This window comes from Trichechus manatus, unplaced genomic scaffold (assembly GCF_000243295.1).
Source record: "Trichechus manatus latirostris isolate Lorelei unplaced genomic scaffold, TriManLat1.0 scaffold00041, whole genome shotgun sequence".
Taxonomy (NCBI): Eukaryota; Metazoa; Chordata; class Mammalia; order Sirenia; family Trichechidae; genus Trichechus; species Trichechus manatus.
Genome location: NW_004443977.1, coordinates 3,370,674 through 3,381,983, shown reverse-complemented (window position 1 = coordinate 3,381,983; position 11,310 = coordinate 3,370,674). Strand labels below are relative to the sequence as shown.

At 35.0% G+C, this 11,310-nt stretch overlaps 1 long non-coding RNA gene across 1 annotated transcript in view; it reads left to right on the top strand.

Moving 5' to 3' along the window:
* Nucleotides 1–579: 579 nt before the first annotated feature.
* LOC111820557 (uncharacterized) overlaps nucleotides 580–11,310 on the top strand; it is a 27,945-nt gene continuing 17,214 nt past the window's right edge. Inside the window, exons 1-2 of the long non-coding RNA XR_002824084.1 lie at nucleotides 580–641; nucleotides 3,731–3,787. This is a non-coding gene — a long non-coding RNA (uncharacterized LOC111820557). The remainder of the gene's footprint in view (nucleotides 642–3,730; nucleotides 3,788–11,310) is intronic.

Genomic DNA, 11,310 nt, shown 5'->3' with positions numbered 1-11,310 from the left:
TCTATTTAAAACATTCAAAAACACTTACCATGTTTTGTCTTGCGCTGCTTTTAACCTCCCACTTGGCAGGATAAAACAAAACAAAACAAAGCAAACAAAAACACAAATAGTGAAAAGAATTATATGAAAATAAAATGTGGATGAAAGTTCAATGTTTTCTTTGAAAATACTGAGGTGGGAGGTTAGCTCATTTTTTAGATTATTATTGTGTCGTTTTTATCTTGTTATGGTAATAACCTTTTGATTTTTTTTTTTTTTCCATTTTCTTTTCTCCCATTGCCAAAAATTGCATACTAACATTAAAGAGCTCTGGAAATGGCCTTCTTGGCAATATATTGAGACAGAATTTTTTGTTTTTAAATCATTCTGATTCAGTATAATACTCACTGATCTTTCCAGATCAGATGTTACCAAAGTTAGCCTATGCAAACATTGACTCTTTTTATATATTGCTTTTTTTCTGTTGATAACTTTTCATCATTGTGCATTTGGATATAATGTATTATACTCATTCCTTTTTCCATAGAATAAGGTAGCTGTTTCTAAACTTCCCATTGCTGTGCTATTTCTTCTCATCACGTGGCTGCTGGTATATTAACATCTACTTTGCTGCTGTGTGCAAATGAAAAATGTTTTAAAAAGTAAGTGAATGAACACAGGATAATGTAATAATGACTTCAGATAACTTAATGAAAGCCACTTATCTTTACTAGTTGTTTACTATGATGAGAGTATGTTTACTTCTTTAGCGATGCAAATACAATATTTTGCTAGAAAATATCAGCTCAGGTGGAAAGGCTTCCATGCTAATTCACAAAAATTAAATTATTCACTTGTGCCGTTTAGTGGTACATGAAAGTACTTGGTTACATCTATGATAAATGTAGTGACATTTTAAAATATTCAAAAATTATAAAGGAAAAGGCAACTGGAAGTCATAGCAATGAATATATTATAGAATTTAAGAAGTTAATCTAAATTTTTCTTTTTTTATGGAACTAAAAATTTCCCTTTTAAATACTTCATAAGTGTCAGAATTTTAGCATGTACAACAATGTCTATTACTGAGATTCTGTAAATGACTAGATAAATTGTTAACTAGTACATTGGTAAAGGATATAATACCATTTTTATCTGTATAGGCCATGTGTTAGTTAAAATCTTTAGTACAGCACTGTACTTTATTCAGTTAATCTTGTCAATATTTTAGAGAAGTATTAATCATGAAGTCACAAAGGCTTCCTGTTAAGGAAGACTAAAGAAGAATGTTCAAAATCTTGAGAGAATTTGATCGGGGAAATAAAAAAACGGAGTGATTTGAGTGATAGTGTTCAAATGAATGAAGCAACTCCCTCAAGGCTAATAATCCCCAAAACGGTACACCAGATATCTCTTCTGAAGAAAAAAATCAAAAAGAAGATCTATGTCAAATATAAGGAAGCATCTCTTGCAGTTAACATTTGCTAAATATCTCAGATATTTCCTGAGACTGTGTAGTATTTCCATCTCTGAAGTTAAGATTGTCAGAGATTTTAATACTGAATGCTTGGATCAACAACAAATGCCATAGAAGCAGCAATCAAGAAATCGAATGAAAACAGTACAAGGAGCATTTGTTTTGTTAAGATTTTTTTAAGTTCTTTATTTTGATGGTATTATAGTGTCCTGTTCAAAGCAACTGTTAAATATATGTATATTTTAATTGCCCAGGGCTTTAAGTGTTCCCAAACTTCTGTCATTCTGATACTGCCTTTATAATTTTGTGACTATTACATAACACCTGTAAATTTCTCGTATATGTATATGTGTGTGTATATATGTACATCTTGTTGCTGTTGTTGGGTGCTGTCATGGATTGAATTATGTCCCCCCAAAAATGTGTGTATTAATTTGACTGGGCCATGATTCCCAGTATTGGGTGGTTGTCCTCCATTTTGTGATTGTAATTTTATGTTAAAGAGGATTAGGGTGGTGTAGTAACACCCTTACTAAAGTTACATCCCTATCCAATGTAAAGGGAGTTTCCCTGGGGCGTGGTCTGCACCACCTTTTAAGAGATAAAAGGAAAGGGAAGCAAGTAGAGAGTTGGGGACCTCATACCAACAAGAAAGCAGTGACAGGAGCAGAGTGTGTCCTTTAGACCTGAGGTTCCTGCACTGAGATGCTCCCAGACCAAGGGAAGACTGATGACGAGGACTTTCCTCCAGAGCTGATGGAGACAGAAAGCCTTCCCTTGGAGCTGACACCCTGACTTTGGACTTGTAGCCTACTAGACTGTGAGCGAATAAATTTCTCTTTGTTAAAGCCATCCACTAGTGGTATTTCTGTTATAGCAGCACTAGATGACTAAGACAGGTGCTGTCAAGTCGATTTCGACTCACAGCGACCCTATGTATTACAGTACAAAACTTTGCTCAGTCCTGTGCCATCCTCAGAATAGTAGGTATGTTTTAGCCTGTTGTTGCAGCCACTGTATCAGTCCATCTTGTTGAAGGTCTTCCTCTTTATCGCTGACCTCTACTGTACCAAAAAGCATGATGTCCTTCTCCAGGGATTGGTCTCTGCTGATAACCAAAGTAATCGAGATAAGGTCTTGCCAGCCTCCCTTCTACGGAGCGTTCTGGCTGTACTTCTTCTAAGACAGATTTGTTCATTCTTCTGGCAGCCCATGGTATATTCATTGTTCTTTGCCAATGCCATAATTCAAATGTATTGATTCTTCTTCATTGTTTCTGTTTCATTGTCCATCTTTTGCATGCATATGAGGCAATTGAAAATACCATGGCTTGGGTCAGGCACACCTTGGTCCTCAAAGTGGCTACTTTTAAAGAGGTCTTTTGCTTGCCCACTGCAATACATCATTTGATTTCTTGACTGCTGCTTCTATGGGCATTGATTGTAGATCCAAGTAAAATGAAATTCTTGACAGTGTCAATATGTTCTCCTTTTATCATGATATTGCTTATTAGTCTAGTTATGAGAGTTTTTGTTTTCCTTATGTTGAGGTATAATCAATACTGAAGGTTATAATCTTTGATCTTTATCAGCAAGTGCTTCAAGTCCTCTTTGCTTTCAGCAAGCAGGTAATGGAGATATGTGTATATGTATTTATACTGACTCTTTTTTTGAAAAACATATTCTAGCAATAATTATTCTAAAATTATATACTTTATGTTTGTTTTTAATATACATAAGATAGATACAAATGTATTAAAATTTAAAAAAATCATATGTATGTCTAATAGCAATGGATGAATTGCCTTCCTGTTTCAGGAGCTGTACAGCAGGTCTAAGTTATACTTTGAGATCCAGATCTAGGAAAAGGAAATTAAGTTGCAAAGAAATATCTACATAAAATTAATATGAAAAGTCAAAATATGTTCCAAGACCCTAATTATCTAACCCTTTGAGATCTATTTCCAGAGCTCCCATACACATTAAATAACACTTTGATACATTATGTAAACACCTGAAAAGCTGTGTTATCATTTACACCTTCAAAATGTTGACTTTATGATTGATGGAAGAATTATAGAAGCTTTCAACTGTGACACTGAAGGCAATATCAATAAAACAGTCTATATGTGCAAAGAGGTAGAGAAGATGGAGTGAAGGTTCTTCCGTATATACTCCAACAACCAGAAGCTAGGTACAGATATATGGAAAGAAGCTGCAGTTTGCCAATGGTTTGAAGGTTCTATTTTCTGTTTATCCTTTGAACATATGGAAGAAAGAAAGAAAGAAACATAGGCTGCTTTCCTCTAAGAACTTTAATGTGAAGAAACAGGTAATAATCCACATTTGCTCTCTCAGAGACAGAGTTGCCAGGCAACTTGCTATTGACATAACTGCAAAGTGCAGTCCGCATATATGAGTGCCTTCAGTGAGAAATGTTGTATAAATGAGTTTTTATGCTACAATTCTATTTGTTAAAATGTAAGGCATAATTGAGTATCAGATGATTGTTCTTCATTAGGTGAACTCTACATTGAGTTAGTTACACATGTATCTCTTTGAACCTGAGGCCATTGCATACTGTAGAATATATCCTCACTACATTATTCAGCAATATTATGTTACTGTGGTAGCAACATAGCTGACTGTTGGGGAGGTTATTCTGTATACTTTGAGGGAGAACTTCTGTAATATTTTATCACATATATGATATCAGTCTGGCTTGGTCATGAGATATGTTTAATTGGATTAAGTTAATTTAAAAAAAAAAAAAAAATCAAACCCGTTGCAGCAGAGTCAATTCTGACTCAGCAATCCTATAGGACAGGGTAGAACTGCCCACAGGGTTTCTAAGGCTATAATCTTTATGGAAGTAGACTGCAACATCTTTCTCCCACAGAGCGGCTGGTGGGTTCAGACTGCTGACCTTTCAGTTAGCAGCTGAGAGCTTTAACCACTGTGCCACCAGGGCTACTGTTAATAGTTGTTCCATATTAGAATTACTTAGCGCTTGTTAGTTTCACATTGCAAGTCAATACACTCTTCTAACTTGGATGTATTACATAACCATTAGCCAACGTATTTTGTTCATGTATTCATTCGGTCTGGGGCAAAAGGACTACTTCTGCACTCCTTATTCCCTTATTTTTCCCTAAAATCTTCTCAGTAAGTAAATTAATAGTCTTCCTTACTTTCTCTTGTGAATTTGGGCATGATCTGTTGTTTCTGCTGCAAGTAACTCAGTTACCAAAGGAAATTACATTGCTCAAAATCATTTACAAGTTTCTTCACTTGGTGGTTTCCAAAAGTAAAATACAAAGAGAAATTAATAGGTACCTTTCTGGAAATCGACATGGGCATGTACACCATCCTTGTCATTTATCTTAGTTGTCTTGTAATGCTCCAGCTCTTTCTCTTTACAAATATGTGTATGTGTTTTTACATTCACAACATTTTCAGTTAGGCTGACTTGTTAAAAATTGAATCCTTCTGAAAGCCTGGATGCAATGTGGAAAACAATTACTTTGAAAGAAATGAACAGTGGCGACACGCACACACACGTGCACACATCATTTGCATTCATACCAGTTCAAACTTGTACGTTCTACACAGAGAAATAATGGGAAGAAATGCATACACGCCCTTTAGATTGCTTCTGTTTTGTTACCTCATATTGAATGTGCCCTTAATCTTTTTTGTTTGTTTTGTTTTTCATTTCTATATTTTGTTTAGCGATTGTTAACACTTATCACCAACTTCCTTCACAGGTAAGAGCATCACTATTAAGGTCTTAGTAATGTTTTTGCCAAATGAGGTAATGCAATTGATAGCATTATTATCAGTAGTTTAAAAAAATAGCCACTTAAAAATTATATTTGCTTCATCTTTTAGTGTAAACATCTGTGTTTGCAGAAATTATGTATGTTTAATTCAAATTAAGGTTATTTTATATACATATCCATTTATTCCATCAGATTTTAACTGTCTTATAATAAAAATAAAACAATATTCTAATATCTCATATTTTGTTATTGCTTAGCTTCTGAAATTATTTAAGCTGCTACAAAATTATTCTTAGTGTTTTAGTTCTTGATTATTTTCCTTAACAAACTGTAATAAATGCTATAAAAAATCCTGTAAGAATTTTTTGGTAACTAGAACACCACATAATAATGAAGAAAACTATTATTATTATTATTACTATTATTAAAGTTGATTTAACCCAGTTTCATTGACTGCAAAAAATAATTGAGTTGTTTCCATAAAAATAGTTATCATTATAATCTGATTAATAATTTAACAAAAGCTATTGTAGGAATGTATTATTTTGAATGGTGCTCTCTTCACACAATAGTATCGAATCAGTTGTAACTGAGTTTTCTTTGGACTCTGGCACCTTAAATAGCTGTATAATATTGGACAAGTTATTTAAACTCCCTAAGCTTATTTCCCAGTCCCAAAAAAGTGGACAATATAGTATTTACCTTATTTGGCTTATTTTTATTTTATTTTTAGCAGTATATAATGAAGTTTTTATCAGAGTGTCTGGGACATACTAACCACTTAGTAAGTGTTGTTTGATGTTGTCATCAACATCATTATCAGTATCATTTATATCATTTTAATCTATAAGTACAAAAGTTTATTGTTTTAAATAGAATTGACCTTTGAGTTTTCTTCTGCTGTTTTCATCAATTTGCTGGACATTTTGCTGTTTAGTAAGGTCTTAAATGTGTCTGGTGAGATGATGGGGTTAATTAAGGCTATTCCACACAAGCAATGAGTATGCGCAAAGGCTTGAGAGTAGAAAATAAGATGTAGTATACAAAGAACTGCAAGTAGCTGGGCATAGCTGGAGTATTGGCTAAATATGTGGTCAGTCATCATATCATGACAGGCCTTCCAAGCCAGACAAAGAAAGCTTGGATCCCTGTAGAATCCAAAGTCAATATGGGCTTCTTTGTCCTATGTCGTCAGAAGTCCTACATCTTGAATCAAATCAAATATGCTGTATTCTCATATCTTGTTCATGATGAAATCAAGCAATTTAGTATTACTTTCTTATAGAATTTTAATTCCATTTGCATCCATAAACCTGGAAGTGCATTAAGTAACTGTCATCAGAAAAGAGGTAATATTGTCCAGTTATAAGCTGTTTTTTCATGCCTGGTTGTTCTTGTTTCCATCCTAAAATATAAGGAGGAAAACATAAGTCAAGAAGGAGGAAATACATAAGGAGAAAGGGGATGTGAGTTTTTAGGACTGGTGCGTGGAGGATTCAGTTCAGACTATTGCCATCTGCACCGAGTCTCATGTTCCAGGCTCCCCAATATTTTACATGAAGGCCTAGGTCTCCTAGTCTATGACAATGATCAGATTTCTAAAGACTTTAAGGTGACATATTTGATGAAAATTTAAATATTTTCTTCATGATCTCTTATTCATAAAGTAGAAAAATATACATAGTAAAATAAACTTGCTACTAAATTTCAGTTATCTTTTATTAACACAAACCATTTTCTTTCTTACCTGACACTTTATCTCTTTCATGTATTTATCCTTAAGTGGAGTGAAGAGAATGAGGCACTCAGTTCAAAGTAATACTTTTTGTGGTAGAGAAGTTCTCACTTATATGCCCTGAGCAACCTGAAGTTATAGCATCAAATATGTAATTTATCAATAAATTAAATTTGATTGATGACCTACTCAGCACAATATTGAGTCCTATCTAGAAGGATGCAGAAAAATAAGCCATGGTCCTTGTCCTCAAAGTACATAGACTCTAATTGGAGTCCCTAAACAATAGTGATCCATACAGATCAATATAGGTCTAATGCTAACTGCTGTGGTTTGTACTAAATATCATGAGAGCTCTGAGTCTCATGTTTCTCATCAGTAGTATGAGAATTACAATATTTTCCTCAGAGTTATTGAGAGGAACAAAACAGATAATGCATGTAAATTACTTAACTTGCCATCTGGCAATAGTAAGCACTCCAAAAAGGGTAGCAACTGGAATTATCAGTATTGATTATCACAAATGAATGAATGTTGGAGTAGTAAGAAAAGGCTTTATGAATTTAGTGGCATTTGAATTGGGTGTTAAAAGATTGTACATAGTGAGTGATAAATACGTATTTGTTTACGTAATTACAATTGAGAAGGAAACCCGAGTACAGACAATGGGAAATGAATAAGCAAAGTGAAAAACGTGGTTTTGAGTAACACATATATTTAAGATAATAAAGACACTGAATTGTATACAGCAGAGAGTTTGTTTAGCTAGGAGGAATACAGTCAGATTTTGAAGGCCTTAAAAGCCAAAGAGATTTGATTTGCTATAAAGTAGTAAGGGTGCTATTAGTGATGCTTAAACCAGAAAGTATAATGGAAGTGATAAAGATTAATCTGAAAATGGTAGGCAATGGAGGACTGGAGCAGGCAGGTCTCAGTGGGACCAATTGGATGGGGAAAATCATGAATTCCTTTCCCAAAGTGATTGGACAGTGAGAATCTAAAGAGTGGTGGGCATAGGAAACGGGCTTTCATAGGAAAACTGGTTGGACTGGTAATATGTTTTACTCATGTCCCTAGTTCATATCCAGCAAGTCACCATATGATTTTAAAAATAATAATGTTGTTTATATCAGTAGGCAGATAAGGAAAGAAAAAAGATTTTGTGGAGGAAATAAAATGAATTGAATTTTAAGAGACTTTATTCAGATGGAAATCAGGTATTTGATTGGGAGTAGGAAGACACAATACTTAATGTAATGGGAAGTAAAAATGAAAATATTTTTACTCAAATCAACTAGTATATTACACATTTTCTTAATTTCCATTAATTCCAGTGTAAATTATCATCCCTAAAAGTTTCAAATCTTATGTAGCTAAGAACGTATCAGTTTTCACAATTTCTTCAAAGTATCTTTAAGATAACATATCTTGTGATTAATCCCCTTATATGTACAAGTAACTACCAGAGGCAGTTGCCATAACTAGATTTTTGGCTTTCTCCAGGCTTGTCATTGTACTTTTCTGAGTTTAGTCTTCTATTCATTAATCACCATTTTGTTAGTCTACAGTTGCTCTCTACTATGTATTCTCTTAATTCCCCATTTTTTTCCTCTACATTTTTCCAAGATTCTAAAAATATTTTAAGATGTAAGATTTTCTAAATCATTTTGTGTGGCGTGAAGCACAAGAGATAATCTGCTTTAAACACTATAAGCCTATTCCTTTCAAGAGAAAAAAAGCAGAAATTACTTACTCATACACTATTAGAGATCTAGGTTAAACAATCTACCACTAAGGGATAGTAATCAAACACAGACCATAAAATACATATTAACATTAAAAGAGATAATATTAAGGTACAGATCTAAGCAAATTAACATCAGTAAAGAAAGAATAGGTAGAGACCTATTTGCCTGGAGCGACAGAGAAAGAAGGAACATCAGGAATAGAAGGAGGATATAGAATGTGTGGCTGATTGCCTCCAGGTACAACTGCCTCTTTATCATGAGACCGGAAGAACTGGATGGTGCCCAGCTACCATTCCTGAATATTTTGATCAAAGATTCTATAGAAGAATCCGGAGAAAAAAAGAGAAAATGTAGAACAGAACTTCAAATTTTTATAGACTCCAGACTCCCTGAAGCCATGAAGTTTTGATGAACCCCTGAAACTATTGCCCTGAGATAATCTTTGATGAACCCCCAAAACTATTGCCCTGAGGTAAGAAGATATCCCCTGAAATCTTCTTAAAACCAAACAATAGTTTAGCTTAGCTAGTAAAAAATGTCTGCCTTTAGCGTTAATCTCTTTCAAGAACTGTCTATATGGGATCAAATTGACAACAGCAACTCAAAATATTAGCTAGGAACCTAAGGGAGCAGTGAATTTACACTAATGGGGGAGGAGCACCTCAGAAAAGGAGGGTGAGAATGGTTGCACAACTCACAGACTGTAATCAGTGTCACTAAATGTTACTGGTAGAAGCTGTTGCATTGGTGTATGTTTAGCTGTGTGTATTCTCAACAACAATAACAAAGTAAATAAATTTAAATAAAAAAAGAAAGAATAGGTAGAAATGAGGGGAAAGAAACAGAAAATTTAAATGATCAAATCAGAATTATAATTCAGGGTAGATACTTAGATATTTTAAAATCTCTTACTATTATGTTTTTTCTTTTCATCCAACACTGTAAAAGAAAGGAAAATTTGAGAGCAGGGCCCACAAAGTCAAATGTATACCAGGGTTTGGTAGATAACATTGAATTAAGAGTGCTGTGATGAATTCTGTCACATTGAAGGTATGATGCCCTGTTGTAAAAGAGGTGGGTGCCACTCAGGTCCAGCTGACATCCTGCAGAAATGTTGGGCCATTGTTACGTGATCTTCCAATTTATCAAGAAATTCAGATCTTTACACGTAAGCTCCCTACTTGTAGTATTTAGTAAATAATTCAAAACCTTTCAACAGTGTAGAGGCCAAATATATGACAGACCACATTTAGCTTGTGACCTGTCAGTTTATACCGTTCCTTTTAGAAATTTCTGAGTCCTAGATCAGTGCTTCTTAAACTTTAATATGCACCTGAGGTTATTGTTAAAAGGCAGATTCTGATCCATAAGGTTGGTCTGTTACCTGTGGTTCTTCATTTTTAACAGTTCCCAGGTGGTGCTGATGCTACTGGTGTATGGTGCACACTTTGAGCATCAAGGACCTACAATGCTAGTGCTGTAACAGAGCTTACACAGCTTTCAACTCAGGTATGGAAAATTGTTTCACGAAATAATTCCCATTGATTGGTAATGGTTGCTGCAAATATTCATGTCTTCTGTGGGCAAGAAAAAAAGAGAGTAGTGGCACGTGTGTTTTGTATTTACCACCCCTTGTCTACCTGGCATTGGGCAAACCTGTTGCAGAAGATCTCTTTTAAAGTATTAAAAAGCAAAGATGTCACTTTAAGGACTGATGTGTGCCTGACCCAAGCCATGGTGTTTTCAATTGCCTCATATGGATGTGAAAGCTGGACTATGAATAAGGAAGACCAAAGAAGAATTGAAGGTTTTGAATTATGGTATTGGCGAAGAGTATTGAATATACCATGGACTTCCAGAAGAACGAATAAATCTGTCTTGGAAGAAGTACAGCCAGAATGCTCATTAGAAGCAAGGGTGGTGAGATTTTGTCTCACATACTTTAGGCAAGTTATCAGGAGGGTCCAGTCCCTGGAGAAGGACATCATGCTTGGTAAAATAGAGGGTCAGCGAAAGAGAGGAAGACCCTCAGCAAGATGGATTGACACAGTAGCTGCAACAATGGGCTCAAACATAGCAGCGATTGTGAGGATGGTGCAGTACCGGGCAGTGTTTTGTTCTGTTGTACATAGGGTCACTATGAGTCAGAAGCGACTCGACGGCAGCTGACAACCACAATCTACCTGGCAAGGAGCCCTGCTAGCACAGTGGGTAAGCGCTTGGCTGCTAACCAAAAGTCAGTGATTCGAACCCACCAGCCACTCCGCAGGAGGAAGATGTAACAGTCTGCTGCTGTAAAAATTACAGCCTTGGAAACCCTATGGGGCAGTTCTACTTTGTCCTATAGGGTTGCTATGAGTTGGAATCAGCTCAACAGCAGTGGATAGCTACCTGGCCCTCTCATTTCACAAATGAGAAAACTGGGGTCCAGAGAAATTAAATGACTTCCTCGGGCTTACGCAAAAGACTGGTTTTTATGGAAACCATTTATTAATTTCAGATTAACTTATACAACTGTAGTTAATTATTATTAGAAACAATATAATAATGAAGATTTTAATAGCTCTGATAATATTTTGTGGAGAGAATG